Here is a 17,192-nt window from a genome sequence, read left to right on the forward strand (position 1 = left end):
TTAAATTTATCACTCTTTTCATACCATACCATACCATCACAACCCTTCTTTGTCTCATTTGCTACATCTGTAAAATAAGGTTATTTAAACATGAATAACCCCGAAATGCTGCCCAAGGCAACAAATAGAAAAACCACTAGGCTTTGGTCCCTACCATTTGACTCCTCACTTACCACCTTTGTGTCTTTGGACTAAGGTTGACCTTTCAAAAAATCATTTCCCATTCTAAATTCCATGATCCTATGATCTCCTTATTTTCCCAGTTCAACTGGGAAAAGTTCAGAGACCAACCCTATAAACCTAGGACAGTGATGGTGAACCTATGGCATGGGTGCCAAAGATGGCACACAGAGCACTTTCCCTGCTTCTAGTTTGATACTAGAAAGGCAGAGGGCTTGAGGCAGAACTACTCCCCTTCCCCTCTCTACTGTGCCTGATGATATTTTTTTCATATCCCATGCCCTTCTGCCCAGCAGCCCAATGGGAGCTCACAGGGGGTAAGGTTAGGATGACTCACAGGTAGCAGAGCTGGAGGTGAGCAGAGCATTTGGAACACTCCCCTCCCCCTCTCTACCCGCCCTGAGGGCAATTCCTCACTTCACCAACCTCTCTGTCCAACAGTCCAATGGGGGTACTTCCTCCCCTGTGTGGGGTAAAGGGGGGAGCAGGGTGCACCTGGCACTCATTTGGGGGAGGGGCAAGGCACAGTTCTTGGGGTTGGGGATGAGGCCTGGCACTCCATTTCTAAAAGGTTTGCCATCGCTGCCCTAGGAGAATTGCTGATAGGTCAACTGAATTAGAACTTCATAGTCAAGAGTAATACCCTCTAGCCCTAGTCCATGGGAAGAGATAGATGGAGAAGGAAGGCTTAGGCCAGAGGGCTCCCATGAGGAAGAAGTCACATAGCCATATATGCCTCCATAATTGGAGGTCTAATGTTCCCCAATGACCTACCATTCAGGAGATGGGGGTATGGTCATATTATATCATATGGTCCTTTATACAGTACTTCCAAGGTGCTTTTTACTTTCTCAAAGCACTTCTACTATGGCCACTCGTTTATTTCACAATCATGTCAGCCTGAGAGGTTGGTAAAACAAGGACTATTATTGTTTCCATCTTGGGGAAAACTGAGGCCTAGAGAGAGTTTGGTTGTGGTTGAATAGCTTGTTGACAGTGGAGCCAGATTTAGAAGTTGGACCTCCTGATTCCTGGTGGGTAGAGGGCTCCTGATTCCAGGGGGAAGCTCTTTTCCCCCTCCTACTTACCACCCCCTAACCAAATCCCATTATGAGTATGGGAGTGATAACAGCTCTTTTTTAGAGAAAGGAAACAACTGAGGCCCTGAATCCCTGGACACTTGGCTTCAGGACTAGGTCTAATGAGGGTGAGTCTGGTACTCAACATCCTTGAAGAAGTATCTCTATTATAGAAGTCATCACGTGTCTTTAGAATATTAGATTTAGCAGTAGCCTTAGCAGTCATCTCATTCAACCCGCAGAAAGGCAATTGTGGTAAAATAGAAAAGGCCTTGGTCTTGGGGTTAAAAAAAACAAAACAAACAAAAAAACTAGGTTTAAATCCAGAGGAGTGCCAAAATGTAGCTTCAGTTTCTTTATTTCTAAAGGCAGAAGGATGATAATTATTCTCTCTAACTCATACAAAATTTCTATAAAAATTCTCATTTACTAGGAAAGAGATTGAGAACCAGAGAGGAGGTTACAATAGGAATTAATGTTAGAACCAGGATTCAGACTAGAGATCCTGAGTCCCAGCCGGGGGCTTTTTCTGGGAAGCCTTGATTAATAGGAGCTTCTCTGCTTGGGTGGTGGATTCCGCTCCTGCCTAGGAGAAGGTGCTAAGTTCTCACAGCAATCTGATAATGACATAATTCTAAAGAAAGAAGACTGGGAGATAATGAAGCCTCATGGGGCTTTGGTTCCTGGAGAAGCTGATAAGATACCTAGACTGGATGATGCCTTTTTTTTTTTAACCCATACCCTTCTATTGTAGAATCAATACCATATATTGGTTCCAAGGCAAGGTTAAGTGACATGCCCAGGGTCGACAGCTAGGAAATGTCAGATCAGATTTGTCTTTAGGCCTAGCTCTCCATCCACTGAGTAGCCTCTTGGACGAGTTCTTGAATGGGAAACTGGAGCTGTTGATTTGATGGGTTTATTGAAGTTTCCAATGGGAAAGCAGTGAGCCACCCCTATCCTCACCCTCCCAGTCACCCAATTCTAGATGTAAGTACAGTCCAGAAAGGAAAGAAACAATCATTTCTTAAATTCTACAATGTGCTAAGCACTGTGCTAAATGCTTTACAAATACTATCTTATCTGATCTTCACAATAATTCTTGGACTATTCCAGGAGGGTGATACTATTATTATCCCTATTTTAAAGTTGAGGAAACTGAGGCAAACAGAGGTTAAGTGATTTGCCCAGGGTTTCAGGAAGTGAAGCTTTATTTGAACTCATCTTCCAGATTCCAGGCACAGTGCTCTATCCACTGAGCCACCTTGATGACTCTGCAGGAAGCCAGGGAAATTGTCCCTGAATTGTGGTTGGATGGAAGGTTTACCTACTAAAATCTAAGTCTTCATATACCCTTTGCTTATTGTAATGCCCGAACCCTTAACAGACTCTTAATAAATGGTAGGTAAATTAAATGGATTTTCAAGCTATAGGAAAGACATAAGCATACAATAGGCACTTAATAACATTTAATGAATTAAATGGAATTACTTTCCTCTGGGAAGGAGAAAGAATTATTTGGTTGGTTTGTTTTTATTTGAAAAATTTTATTTAATTGATTTAGAATATTTTTCCATGGTTACATGATTCGTGTTCTTTCCCTCCTCTCCCCCTGCCTCCTCCCATAGCCAAGGAGCAATTCCACTGGGTTTTACATGTGTTATTGATGAAGACCTATTTCCATATTATTAATATTTGCACTAGGATGTTCATTTAGAGTCTACATCCCCAATCATATCCCCATAGACCCATGTGATCAGGCAGTTGTTTTTCTTCTGTGTTTCTACTCCCACAGTTCTTTCTCTGTATGTGGAAAGCATTCTGAGAAAGAACTATTTGACTGTGAATGACATGGACAGATTAGCCAATCCTGAAATAGGAAGGGATTTCTGAGGTTCTTGTTATCCAAAAAGAATTCTTTCAATTAAACTTTGCAAAAGACCTGCTCTACAACACTGGCAAACACCTGAAGTAAACACATCTCCCTCGTTAAGACCTCCCTTAATGACTCCTCATCAGATCACTAAGAAAAGCTCCATAAGGGTAGCTGTTATTGATATGATTTTAATATGGGACACCTTTATTTAAAGCCCTTACCTTCAGTCCTAGAATCAATACTGTAAAATGTTTCCAAGGCAAAAGAGTGTCAAGAGCTAAGCAGTAGGGGTTAAGTGACTTGTCCAGGGTCACACGTGAAACACCTTTTTTTGAGGATAGCCTTTTATGCTCCATTTTGTTCTCCCAAGTCAAAGGCTTTAAAAAAGATGTATTACTACTTTGCCTTTAAATCCCAAGTCAAAGGTCATTAAGCTTTCCATTAAAACTTCTCTGGCTCTTCTCCTTCAGTTATGGCCTTTCTTCTCTTTGACACTTAAGAGCACTTTGTTTAATAAGTCTCTAATGCATTATGCTTAGCTAGATCTATGATTCCCTCCCCTTAGGATAAATCATGATACAGTCACACTTTTCTGTCTGATGACTGTTGTTCACATTCTCCCATGAATCCTTTGCCTACAGAACTGAACTTCTTTCCCTCTTAACAGTGTGTGGACAAAAGTGGAGGCCCTGGGCTTTCTGTTCATTATACTTCTACCATGTTTATTGTATATTACAATCACTTGTGAAAATATTATATATAGAGTACTCTAAAATTTGCAAAACACTTTACAAATATTATCTCATTTGATACAACCCAGGCATTATTATTATCCTCCTTTTATGGATGGGGAAACTGAGGAAGAAGATGTTTAAGTGATTGCCCAGTCACACAACTAATAAGTATCTGAGGCCGCATTTGAATTCAAAATTTCCTGACTCCAGGCCTAGTGCTTTATCCATTGCACCATCTAGGTAGCTTACTAGACTGTAAGGTTCATTCATGAAGGCAAGAACCATATTTTATTTAAATTTTGTATATTCCCCAGCATAGAGCATAGTGCTCTATTTATAGTAGGCATGCGATAAATGTCTATAATGAACTATAATAGAATTTAATTGATGCAGTTCAGTAAAAACTGGCATATAGCATCTAAAGGTATGCAGTGGGCTTCTTCATAATGACTTCATCTGAGTTTCACAACAGCCCTGTGAGGCAGGTGCTGTGAGTATTATTATCCCCATTTTAAAGATGCATCAGCTAATCAACAAGCAATTATTAAGTAGATGCAGAGAAACTTGTGTGTTTGGTCTTTAATGAGCAGAGATTCCTATCAGGGAAGAGCATAGAATCCCAGGTTTAAATCTGGATGGGGCCTTAGGAATCCTCCAGTCCAACTCTTTTACAAATGAAAAAACTGAGGCCAGAAGAGTTGGCTAAGACACCAAAGGTGGTAAGTGGCCAGAGGCAGCATTCAATCCTAGGTGCTCTAATGCCAAATCCGGTGCTCTTTTCATGGCACCATAACGCCATCCTGTCTCAGGAATGATCAAGGTAAGAAAGGTGGGGAACAAGATTCAGAGAAAAAAGCTCTTTAGGAACTGAAGTGGAAAAAAACATGAGACTTAAGAGTCGTGGCTCTGACTCCTGGCTACCTGTGTGGCTTTGGCTACTTCTCTTCCACTCTCTGGGTCGTAGTGTGAATCAGACGTTGTCTAGTGTCCCCCTCGGTGGCTCTAAATTCTTTGTCAGTATGAACTTGGCGCTCTTCAGACAGACAGAAAGATGTCCTTCCTGATCCTTAACTCAGGTCCATTTATCTCTAGCTCTCTGACTCCAGAGATGAATAAAAACAAATAAAATTTCCTCCAGTTGCTTCAAGAAAGGGGCTAAATAGCAATAGTTCATATTTCTATAGCACTTTAAGGTTTGCAAGGCACTTCATTAAAAAAAGTGATCTGCACAACTTTTTGAGGTAGATGCATGTTAGGACCTCCATTTTATAGACACTAAATGAGTCACAGGTCACACAGTAGTTAGTATCTGAGGTAGCCATAAAAGTCAGGTATTGGTTCCAAGGCAGAAGAATGGCAAGAGCTAGAGAATGGAGATTAAATGATTTTCTCACAGTCACAGAGTAAGGAAGTAACTGAGGCCACATTCAAACTCAAACCCAAGATCTCTCATCTCTGTTCTGGCTCTCAATCCACTGAGTCTACCCTTCCTGACTTTTTAACCTAGAAATAGGTTCAGATATGAAGAACCAATGTCTTCCTTAAGACCTTGGGACTGCTAGAGGAGCCACTTGGACGGATGTTACCTGTATGATCTGGTAAATCTCCACTTAGTTGGGTCAGTTTTTGAGCAATACTGATTGCATCTGGAAACCCAAGAGCATCACTGACTATCCAAAGAGATTTAAGAGGCACCATCCCTCCCTGTGAAGGGACGCCTCTCCAGATCAACAGCAAGAAGGTGCTCATATGTCACCTCTAAACTTTAAAAAATCACTATTTTCCCATGTCAGTGTGTAGGGATTTACAGTTTTATCAAGTAACAGTTTACAAAATCTTTTCCTATCTATTCTCTCATTTGATTTTTGTAGCCCTGCGAAGGAAGCACGATAAGGATTATTATTCCATTTTACTGAAGACAAAATTGAGGCTCAGACAGAGGAAAGGGCTTGCCCAAAGTCACAATGAGATAGTTGCAGGCATAGGATTAGAACCTGGGGGGGGGGGGTGCTGATAAATATTTTACAACCAGGCTGAGGGAGGAAGGGAAGGAAAAGGAATATCTGCACACGTACTTTTAAAATATGATCTGCATCGCTAACACTTTTTTTTATGTCTCTGTAAATAATCACACTGCAAATTTAATAATTGGATCTCTAAATCAGTTAGAACTTGGAACCTAAATTCCTAACTCTTCCAGACTGTTTGTATTACGAACCAGAAATACCATCTCCTTCCTTCTCCTAGGTGCTCTTGGGACCCCAAAGACCCTTGAGCCCTTTCCTGAGTTCTTGTTTCATCTCATTCTGACTATACGGATGGGAGCAACAGCCCAAGGAAGTTCTCAGCTACCTGCAGCCACCCCCATGGAGACAAATCTAGAACCGTTCTCCTCTTCCCCTCCCCCTCTTCCCAAGTCTTGTTATGACTGACCTGACACAGTCACCAACCAGATACTGTACAAAGTGGCTGAGCTCTCGAGCCTGCCTGACTGCTTGTGGTTTGCACATCTCGGCTCACTGGGGTAACCTAAATACTGGGGAGAGTATGTTAGTCATGTCACTTTCAAACTTTCCCTCATCGCTGGCCCCAAATGAGAAAGTGGGTGGGTGGGGAAGTGTGAGAGCCACTCTGTGTATGTACAAACAGGGTGGTATGTATCCAGAGGGGGGAGGGGAGGAAAGATACAGAGAGAGACAGAGAGAGACAGAGAGACAGAGAGACAGAGACAAAAAGAGAGACAGAAAGAGAATGTGTGCACAGGCTCACTAAGTTTTGGAAATATCCCCAAAGCAGGGATTTAGGTAGCTCTATTTCCTTAGAAACAATCTGGCTAGTAGCAATAGCTTCCTTGGTCCCTACCAGTTTGAAAATCCTGTGATTCATGTCCTCATGAGCAGAAAGAAGAAGAAGGTATACAATTGTGCTTTCATGAATATATATTCTGGGATAACAATATAAAAGACTGATTAACATGTAAACAATGCTTTTAAGGTTTGCAATCAATACAGGGTGATTTCATCTGAAGCTCACAACCACCTGGACATGGACGTTTTATCCTCATTCTTACAAATTCAGGCTCAGTAATAAAGAAATTAGGAAGAAGGGAAAGGCTGGGGAAGAAGATAAATATTCAATTTGGGACACACTGAATTTATGATATCTAGGGAGTGTCTGGTAATAGGCACTTTGGAGATATGAGACTGGAGGTAAGGAAAAAGATTAAATTGGACATGTAGGTCTTGGAGTCATCTGCATTGAGGTGACAATTGAAACCATGGGAGTTGATAATATCACCAAGTGGAAGAGTATACTGGGATGAAGTCTTGAGGAGCCCTTCAAGGGAGGTGGCCATGATATGGATAAAGATCTAGCAAAGGAAGCAGAAAAATCAGAGAGACAGGAGAAGAACCAGGAGAGAGCAGTCATAAACACCTAAAAAGTCTATCAAGGAGGAGAAGGTAATCAATAGTGGCAAAGGTTGCAGAGAGGTCAAGAAGGACGAGGATAGAGGAAAAAGCTTTTGGCAACGGTTAGTAACTTTAGAGAGACCATTTTCTGTTTAAAGATGAAGTTGAAAGTCGAAGGAGTGTGAGAGGAAATGAAGTGGAGGCACCTACTCATTGTAGATGGCCGTCTCAAGAAGTTTAGCTACAAAAGGGTCTCTTCCCTCTCTTGGGTTTTTTGATGATAGAATGGAGTCACTTGGGTAAGTAGAAAGGTTTGTCTTAACAGGGAGAGGGCCAACTTCTTTATGGGAGACAAAGATTGAGGTAAAGATGGTTCTCCTACTGAATTGCACATGATTCGGATTTGACTGATATCCATTTAAAAGTATAAGAGAATATGGGGCTTACATCAGGATAAGGAAAAAAGGCATTTTGCAACACTTAAAACAACTTAAACAAAATGCAACACTATTATTATCATCTCTGGGAGAGTGGTTGTTATTTTGCTGGGCAGTCCTTGTGTTCTTCATTGTCATGCACTGGCTGACCATTGGCAGGTTATTTACCTTCTTTCATCTTTAGTTCCTTAATCTAGTATCTATGGCTTCTTCAAGGCTCAGCTTAAGCACTCTATTAGTCAGTCAATCAATTAACATTTATTAAGTGCCTACTATGTGCCAGGACAACTAAGTGGCACAGTGGGTAGAGTGCTGGGCTAGGAGTCAGGAAGACTCATCTTCCCAAATTTAAATCTGGCCTCAGACACTAGCTGAATGATCCTAGGCAAGCTACTTAACCCTATTTGCCTCAGTTTCCTCATATATAAAAAGTGAACAGGAGAAGGAAATGGCAAACGAGTATCTTTGTTAAGAAAACTCCAAATGGGGTCATGAAGAGTCTGACAAAACCAAAATGAATGAATAACAACAAAACAATGTACCAAGTACTGTCCTCTGCTCTAGGGATACAAGGGGTCTTTTCTATTCCCTATGCCTAACTGGAGTGCCTCTCAGGCAAAAATGGCTTTCTCTTTGCATACATGTTACATCTATTTATATATGTACACATTTTCTTTCTCGGCGGGTTTCTGCAGAACTTTTCCTTATAGAACTCCTTCAGAGTAGGGAATGTTTTAATTTTATCTCTGTACGTCCAAAGACTTACCAAAGTGCCTGGCACATACTAAGTGCTTAATAAATGGTGATGGATCAGTCTTTAAAACGTGTACTTGCATCACAGGGTTGTTGTTTTCACATGTAAACCTTAATGTGCTATATCTTAATTATTATCAGTGTTACACATCTATGTATTACACCTTTAATTGGAAGGGTATCAGGAGTCAAATGAAATTGATGAAGTTATCTTGGATCCTCTTCAGAGGGATTTCTGCAGAGTTGGTTAGAAGGACCAGTTTCCATGAATAACTGACTGTGTCAACTCAATACTTGGAAAGATGTCAAGGCTAGAAGCAAAAATGGGCTCTAAAGGCCTATGGACATTTAGCAGCAGGATGATCTATGCAATGCTGCTGCCTCAACCTTGATCCCTCATTTTACTTGCCTGGCTGAGGGCACAGTAGATCCAAACCCAAGACTTCTGTGCAAATGAGATCAATGACAGGTGGCTGTCACTTAAAGAAAGACATAAAAGGATTAGGGTTAATCGGAAACATCCACAGAGGGATCTCTGATTTGTATAACTCTGGAGAACCCAGCCCATTGTGGCATAATAGGAAGGCAACTTCCTAACACCAGTTATTAAATTGACCACACAAAACACCTACCCAACATCCAACCCTCAGATCATACTCCATACGTGTTGAGGTATGGCTGGGTCTGTTGTGTGGCAGCAGGATCGAGGAGAGTCCTGCTTGCCCTTATGCCCTTATTGGAGCTTTTTGCTGGCTGTGTCCTCTCTTTGATGGCCCTCCTTGCTCCTAGGTCAAGAAGTCATTATCACCTTTTTTTTTCTTTTGCTACCACTAACTCTGAACTCCTGCAGCACTTCCTGCCTATCTATTCTGCTCACCTGATACAACCTTATACTGTTTTAAGATTTAATCATTTCATGGGCATGTCTTATCTTTCCCTAGTCAGTGAATTTCCAGAGCAGGGACCCCATTTATCTCCTGTCTCTCCCAGACTCCCTAAGGGCATTCCCCACTCCCTGCTGACCTCCCCAACTCCAGTCTCTTCTGTCTCCCCTGGAGGAGAGGTCCAGATCAGCTTTTTAATTTTTAGTCTCCTCTACATTATTAACTCCTTGAAGACAGGCGATGGAGCCCTTGCTTCTGTCTCTATCCAGACTCTGAATTCCCTAAGACTAGAGCCTGAATTCTTTCTTCTGTCTCCTCCACAATATAGCCAAGCACAAAGCCAGGTAAACTGGCTTCTTCCGTATCTCAAGGGAAGTAAATCAAATTCAATGGAAGACTTCCTTGTGGTAAGGAGGGCCCTTGACCAGCTCTCTGACCAGTGGACCCCATGCCAGCAACCACAAAGATAGATGCAGTTGGCCAAGCTTGGCTCTGGCCAGTGGATGGAAATGATGCAAATGTCTGTGAACATTTCTCAGTACAATTATTGGCACAGCAACAGAAAACAGGAAGTCGTGGGGTAGCCATGAAATTTCTATGTGCTTGTTTTTTTTTTCACCAGGCAGTTTCCATTGTTTGTTGAAATGGTCTTTGTTCTCTGAGGACTGAGCTTCTATTGGGTCAGTATTTCATGTGTCTTCTTAGGGTAAAAACAAAAAGGAGAAAGAAAAGCATGGAAGTGTCACTACTTAAAGGAATGAAAGAAACTTGCACAGGCTGCTCTGGAACTCATGATGTCTCAATTGTCCCAATAAAAGATAGTCGGAAATTTTAGTCCCCTTGAATCAAACAAACAGACACAGGATTAATCTTACAATGAGCACAAGTTCAGAGGGCCCTGACCATTATAAATACACCCCGTCCTTCTCCTTTTCCACTGTCCCATGGCCCTGAGCAGGAATAGCAGCAAACTACCAGGGCTATCCCCTCACCTAACTGAGAAGTTGATAAAAGTTCATCTTTCTAATAAAATTCTGAGTTCCTTGAAAGTAGGGATTTTCATTTTTGTCTTTTGCATTTTCATTCCTTTCACCTACGAGGTGCTTTAAAAATGCCTGTTGCCTGATTGATTGGTTTGGTATTGATCCATTCTTTCCTGAGTCCTTGTTATCCATGCTGTCCCTTCTCTTTCCTCTCATTTGTTCCTGCAATCCACTGGCTTCTAGCTAAGTATATGGATGTCTGCTTGAATGCATTCAACTCTGGATAATGCTGACCTATGGAAGTGTTCAAAGGGAATCATGATTTGTATTGCATAAAGAATTAGCCATTTGTTTAAAAATATTTGAAAGGATATTTTTGAAAAGCTATCACTCCCTGTTCACTAGTTTGTTTGTTTATTTTTTTTTTTTAGCATAAAGGGACAGTGTGATGCAATTGACCTTGGGGTCAGAAGACCTTGGTTCAAGTTTTAGCTTTGTGACCTGTGACTTTGGGGTCACCTGACACTTAACTCTTCTAAGCCTTGGTTTCCTATTCTGCAGAATGATAACCTCTTTGCAGAGGTCTTCTGGCACTTTATCTTGACTAATGACTATAGAATTGCTTTAAGTGACCTTTCCATGAATGAGTTGAAGGAAGACTGATGCTAGTGAACCAAATGTGGGGACATAATCATGACTTTTCAAGAGTCAAATAGCTCCATCTGTGACTGATGTGTTGTCTATGTGACTTCTCAAAAGTCTTCTGAAAATATTATTTGTCACTTAATGGAAATTAAGAACATAAATTCAGACTTTCAAAAAGCCCTAATGCAGGCTAGATGTTCAAACAGCAAAAGCAATCTGTGGTCCACATCTCTGTAACACCAACGTAGTAGGCACCAACTATAAAATGGTGGTAAGGTTGTGGCTATGTGCTTTCTTCGCTGACCCCAATGTTTCTGCCTTTCAGGTTGTCTATCTGCTGGGCTTTGGGAGGTCAGGATAATAGCAAATCATTAAGAGAGGTCTACTAGGTGGGAAAATTTGGCTCTACCATTAACAATATGGGCAATGTGCCATTTGAAAAGTAAGGAGTATTGGATTAGATAAAGCATAAAAACATAATTTGAAGTGGGAAGGAATCCTAAAGACCATCTCGTCCATCTTCATTATACAGTTGAATAAACTAAGGCCCCGAAAGATTAACTGGCTTTCCCAACATCAGACATATAGTAAGGAGGAGAGTTGGGATTCAAAACCAGGTCCTTTGACTTGAAATTCACTGTTCTTTTCCATGAACTATAACTTCTCACCTGAACTCTGAGGCCCTTCACAGGTATGATATTCTATGTTTATTTTAGGGAGGCATTATAACATAATGGAAAGAGACTCTGGAGTCAGAGAACCTGAATTCAAAACCCACTTCCGGCATTTACTACCTTTATGATCTTGAACAAGTCACTTTAATTCATATTTCTTCATGTATAAGGTTGGATTAGATGGATTCTGAGTCCCCTTCCAGGTCTAGATCTTTAATTTATGTCCAGACCATAGGGACCCTCTAATTCTCAAAGGTGTAACACTCCAAGGATGAGTAGTCTAAAGCTAAGGTTGTTCCAGAGGACTATTTGAATTTGGGTTATAGGAAGCATTTAGAAGATCTGAGTTTGACTCCTGTCTCTACTAATTAAATACATGTGTACTTTGGAGAAAATAACTTCTTTTCATTTAGGCTCAGTTTCCTCATCTAGAAAATGAAGAATTTGGACTAAAACAATTTCTCAGATCCCTTCAGGTTTAAGTCCTGTGATCCTATGAAAGTTAGAGGACCAACTGGAAAGAGCTGGTGGAAGACAATCATTTACCAAATGCCAGGATTAGTTTAATATAGTCTAAATTGAGCTGTGTTCTAAGCATTAATCTTTCAATGGAAATGATCAAATTCTGCACTATAGTGGAGATAGAACTCATCCATCTGGAATAGGTTGTGACCACTACAGGGTTCAAGTTGGGCAGCTGTGATTACAAATATGGAAAAATCAATGAAAACAATGAAAATTATGGGGCATTAGTTGAAATAAATGTCTTTGAACTAAAAACTCCTTCTCTGGGGTATGGCAAGCCTGACAGCAAAACACTTCAGAAGAAGAGACTCTTTCACCATTTCCTCGTTCTAATAGTGTAAGAGAGCCTAAGGGACTAGAATAAGCCAAAGCTACTAATTCTGCCAAGGAGAAATCTTCAGAGAAAGCCAGTTCCTCTGGAAAATACAGAATCAATACTTTAATTAACAAGTAAGAATGGGTTTGTCAGGCCCAGTCTCCTGGTACAGCAAACTCCACATCCCCCATGGAACTCCATTCTGATGTCCTATAGAATGTGGTACAGAAGCAAGTAGTTATCCATAAACCCAGCCATGGAAATTAACCAAGATATGGAAAATACCCTCTGCCGCTAAAGCTACTCTCTTGAGAAGTCTATTGACTAAATGCTTCCACTTTTCTCCCTTTTCTAAATACCTGAAAGAAAGATGTAAAAATTGTGTGGCCCTGATTGCCTGTGTGATCACTTATCCTTTTGCCTTTGGAAAGACCAGAGGCTGAAGCTAAGGTTGAGAAAGATGGAAGAAGAATAGCAGTACAATTTTAGTATGTCAGCCAGTCAGGAAAAACTTAAGGGACCATAAAACTTTTTCCGTTTCATTAGATTGTGAACTATACACATACAAAGGAGAGGGAGACCTTTGAGAGCTAGAATCTCTAGGGAAGAGCTCTTGGTAGGAGAACATGGAATTTAGGCTGACCCAAATTTCTTTTTTATAGTTGTTTACTTAAAGACTTGGGAATATATGCTTAGAAACCCTCTAGTTTCTAGTAGTTATCTATTTTGGTCTAGCCATGATTTAAGGAACAACCCCCTACATTGGGTCCTGGGATACCACATCAGGAAATAGTTTGGTATAATGTCAAAGCTCTCCCCCAGACCTCCCTGCTTTGGTGCCTGGTACTTTCATGACCCTAGAATAATGTCCTAATGGCCTGATTCAGAACATACAAGAAAATACTAAACTTTCCAGGTAGCCAAGAGATGACCTTGCTCTTTTTGTCTATTAGGAATAACAATAGGAGTCAGGAATTAGAGATTAGGAGGTTTTTAATAAAGTAAGAGGAAAACCTTTCCCTTTTTCATATGGGGTTTCTTCTTCTACTCTCTGGCTTTCCTAAGGTATGGGAAAGAGACAGTGTGAAGCATGGTCCTGAATCTTTAAAAATTCAGTTTGACCAAGGACACAAAATACATAAGAAGCCAATAGAAAATAAGACAAGACATACTTAAATTATTAGCAAGGGTAATATAGGCAGTACATTCTATGGGAGGTCAGAGGAAAGAAGAATTCCTTATAGGATACTGGGGGCAGGGAAGATTTCTTGGAAGAAATCTTTCCCTAAAGGAAAAGAAGGATATCAATACATGGAGAAATAGTAGGGGGAGAGAGGTGAAAAAAGAACCCATTCCAGATGGGAATAACGATAACTGTAAAGGTACAGAAATGAGCATGGTTGGGAAGAAGAGCAAACCTAGGCAGAACATGGCACGTGTGGCAATGAAATATGCAAGACAAAACTGAAGAGATAGGTTGTGATCATGTTGTAGAAAGCTGGGAGTGTCAGGATAAAAAATTGGAGCTTTATTTGGTGTGCAATAATGAATTGCTAAAGGGACTGACATGATCTACATAACTCTAGACTAGAGCTACGTTAAGATTTTTAAGGAAACTGAGACCCACTGAAGGTGAGTGACTTACCCTAAATCATGCCATTAGTTATATTTCTCTTCCTTCCCATGTGCCTCTGTGATGCTCTCTTTCCAATCTTCCTATCACTTTATTCCAGTTTCCCAGGAATGTTTGACTCTCTCCTTAAGTTGGATCGAATGAATTTTTTTTTTTGTGAACTGAATCCTATTTTAAATGCACCAGAGGAGGTTTCTATTTAATGGACCCCTTGGGGTCAATCCTTTTTGTAAAATGAATACCCATTATCTGGAAATCCAGACTTAAACATGCTGGCTTGGTCCAACTGTGCTACAAAGCAGGTTACATAGTGGACACACATTCACATAGATCTTCCTATGTTGGAAACTCACTTCTTGGAAGTGAATGTGCCTGGAGCAGTGCATCTGTGTATGAGTATATGCGTGTGGTCAGTTGAGGATCCTGAAAATTATGTTATATTAAAAAAGAAAAGGAAAACATTTAGCCCAGGGTACTGAGGTACAGATGGTATCCTGGTTTCATCTTTTAAGCTTACTTAGGACATCTGCTTAACATATTGCTTTGCTTCTCCTGGATATAACTGTAACTGTGCCCTGGAGAGAAGAGAATAGATTCCTTCTTAAAAAAAAACATGGGGTGAGGTGGATAGGGAGAGAATAATGCTTATAGGAGGCAGCCTTGGGAATTAACCTGAGCAGTCAATAGTACTGTCCCTGACTTTCCTTTGCTCTCTATTACTGAGTACCTGAGGTCATAAAGAGTGATGTGATAGTCAAAAGATCAAATTCAATCATTAATTGCATTAATAGAATCTTAAGTGTCCAAAACATAAGTGATAGTCCTTTAGTTATTGCCTTTAAGTATTTGAAGGGCTGTTAAGTGAAATAAGAATTAGACTTAGTTTAGCCCAGTTGGTAGAGCCAAGAGAAAGGACAAAAACTCTGAAGATATCATGTTAGACTTGATAAAAGGATAAGCTTCTTAATGAGTAGAGCTATCCAAAAGTAGAATGGGCAGCCTCAAAAAGTACTGAGTTTCCCATCACTAGAGAAGTTCAAGCCAAGTATAGAGACCAGTTAACCTTGTTTGCCTCAGTTTCTTCATCTATAAAATGAGTTGGAGAAGGAAATGGCAAACCACTCCAGTGTCCCAAATTGGATCACAAAGAGTTGGACATACCGGAAAACAATTCAACAACAACAAAGTTCTGGGTCTCATATCTTTTTTTTTTTCTTTCAGCAAGAGCTGAGTACTCAACCAGTGGTTCTGTTCTTCAGGAAAGGGGAACAGTAATTCTGGTTCCTCTGATGTATGGCACCCTGGTCTTCAAAGGACACATACCCAACTTGAGAGGATTCCAACTGTGCCTGCATTCTTAATGGCAACATTTGACAATGACTGAGAAATAATAAAAGGTAGATTGGTACAGTAGCAAGGACACTGTTCTCAGTGAGGCCACAACTTTAGTAGGCTCCCAGCTTGCTTGATTGGTCCAGTATATGGCCCCAGGCCTATTGATATACATGTGGAGGAGGAGAGGAAAAGGGATGTCTCAAGTCTTTGTGGTAGGAGTAGTTTGGCTTCTTACAGTTGCTCTCTCCCACCATCTGAGCTTGGCTCAGGAGCCATGGCTTCTCTGGGAACCTAGAGCAAGCCTCATAAAAAGGAAGACTCTACCTCTAGCCAAACCACATAAAAGGCTATGGGGAAGGTTCCCCTGGTCTGCACAGGGTGGCAAGGGCAGCTTTTAGTTCTGAGGGAGAAAGAAGGAGCAAATGAAAGCTTTCAGCCTGTAATGGGGACTTTGGGGGGATTTCTTGGAGTAATTTCTTTCTCATTGTCTTTGTCACCTCTTGCCCTTGGTATCCCTCTGCCATCCAGTCCCCCACACCAGAAGGGGAACAGCTTAAGAGAATTAAGGTTCTCTTTGTTCTTACCTATAAGGCCTCTGTGTTTCCCTAGCCTAGATCATGGCTCTAATGGGGGAATTTAACTAAACCTTGTCTGGAACCTATTTGTGATTTCTGTTGGTTTGAGGTAATGAGAACCATAAGTTTCATCTCTATTTTGGGAATTACAATTTAGTTTAAACCACTATCTTCCAACTTCAAGAGAAGTTTTCTCATTTTAGGATCCTGGTATAGAAGCAAAAGACATAGAGACCATCTAGCCTATCCCCTCTATTTACAGACAGGGAAACTAAGGCTTTGAGAAAGGGAATTCAAAGTTAGATGACTTATTAGTGACAGAGCCTGCCTGAGAACACAGATCTCCTAGTTTGTAGAGAAAAGGCTCCCTTTATTTAAAATAACAACTAAAAATACTGTTCGCATAGAACTTTAGACTTAATATGCATTATATCATGTGATTCTCATAATAACTAAGTGAATTAAATGGTATTGCCCTCCATTTTAGAGGCGAAGAAACTGAAGCCCAGACTTGTATGCCCATGCCATCATGGCTGTTAAATATTGTTAAAAGTCAAGACTTAAATCCAGGTCTTCAGACTGAAAGGCCATTTCTTTCTGCCTCCATACCACATTCTCTGTATGTTCTGATCTGAAGTTTGTTGGGCAGACCCCAGTTAAAAGAATACCATTCCCTTTCCACTCCCCTTTCAAACACATCCAAAAGTCCAGTATTAGAGATGACTTCTATTGGATGGAAAAAGCTTTTCTTTGTCTGCCAAAGTTCCCATTGTGACACAGCTAATCTTTAGATAAGGTAATCCTGAAAATTCCCTTAACCACTTGGAAGATATCAACAAATACTTAGCTGTAACAGATCATATTTTAAGACTGGATAACTTTGTCAGACATTTGAAAATGGATTCCATAGCAATCATGATCTCAGACAAAGCAAAAGCAAAAATAGACCTAATTAAAAGGGAAACTACATTATGCTAAAAGGTACCATAAACAATAAAGTAAAAAAAGTAATATAAATATTTTTTATTGCCAGTTTCTCTGATAACAGCCCCATTTCTCAAATATATACTAAGTATATAACTGACTAAATAAGAGCCACTCCCCAAATGATAAAGGTTTTCAGACAAAGAAATCAAAGCTTTCTATAGACATG

The 17,192-nt window shown here is 40.5% G+C and overlaps 1 protein-coding gene and 1 long non-coding RNA gene across 12 annotated transcripts in view; both read right to left on the reverse strand.

Moving 5' to 3' along the window:
• Positions 1-17,192, reverse strand: part of TCF7 (transcription factor 7) — a 120,371-nt gene that overhangs the window by 40,353 nt on the left and 62,826 nt on the right. The window lies entirely within an intron of this gene.
• LOC130456343 (uncharacterized) lies at positions 9,935-17,002 on the reverse strand. Its single transcript, XR_008915051.1, has 2 exons — positions 14,142-17,002; positions 9,935-10,192 (listed from the first exon to the last, which is right to left on the reverse strand). It is a non-coding gene; the product is annotated as an uncharacterized LOC130456343 (long non-coding RNA).

This window comes from Monodelphis domestica, chromosome 1, assembly GCF_027887165.1.
Source record: "Monodelphis domestica isolate mMonDom1 chromosome 1, mMonDom1.pri, whole genome shotgun sequence".
Taxonomy (NCBI): Eukaryota; Metazoa; Chordata; class Mammalia; order Didelphimorphia; family Didelphidae; genus Monodelphis; species Monodelphis domestica.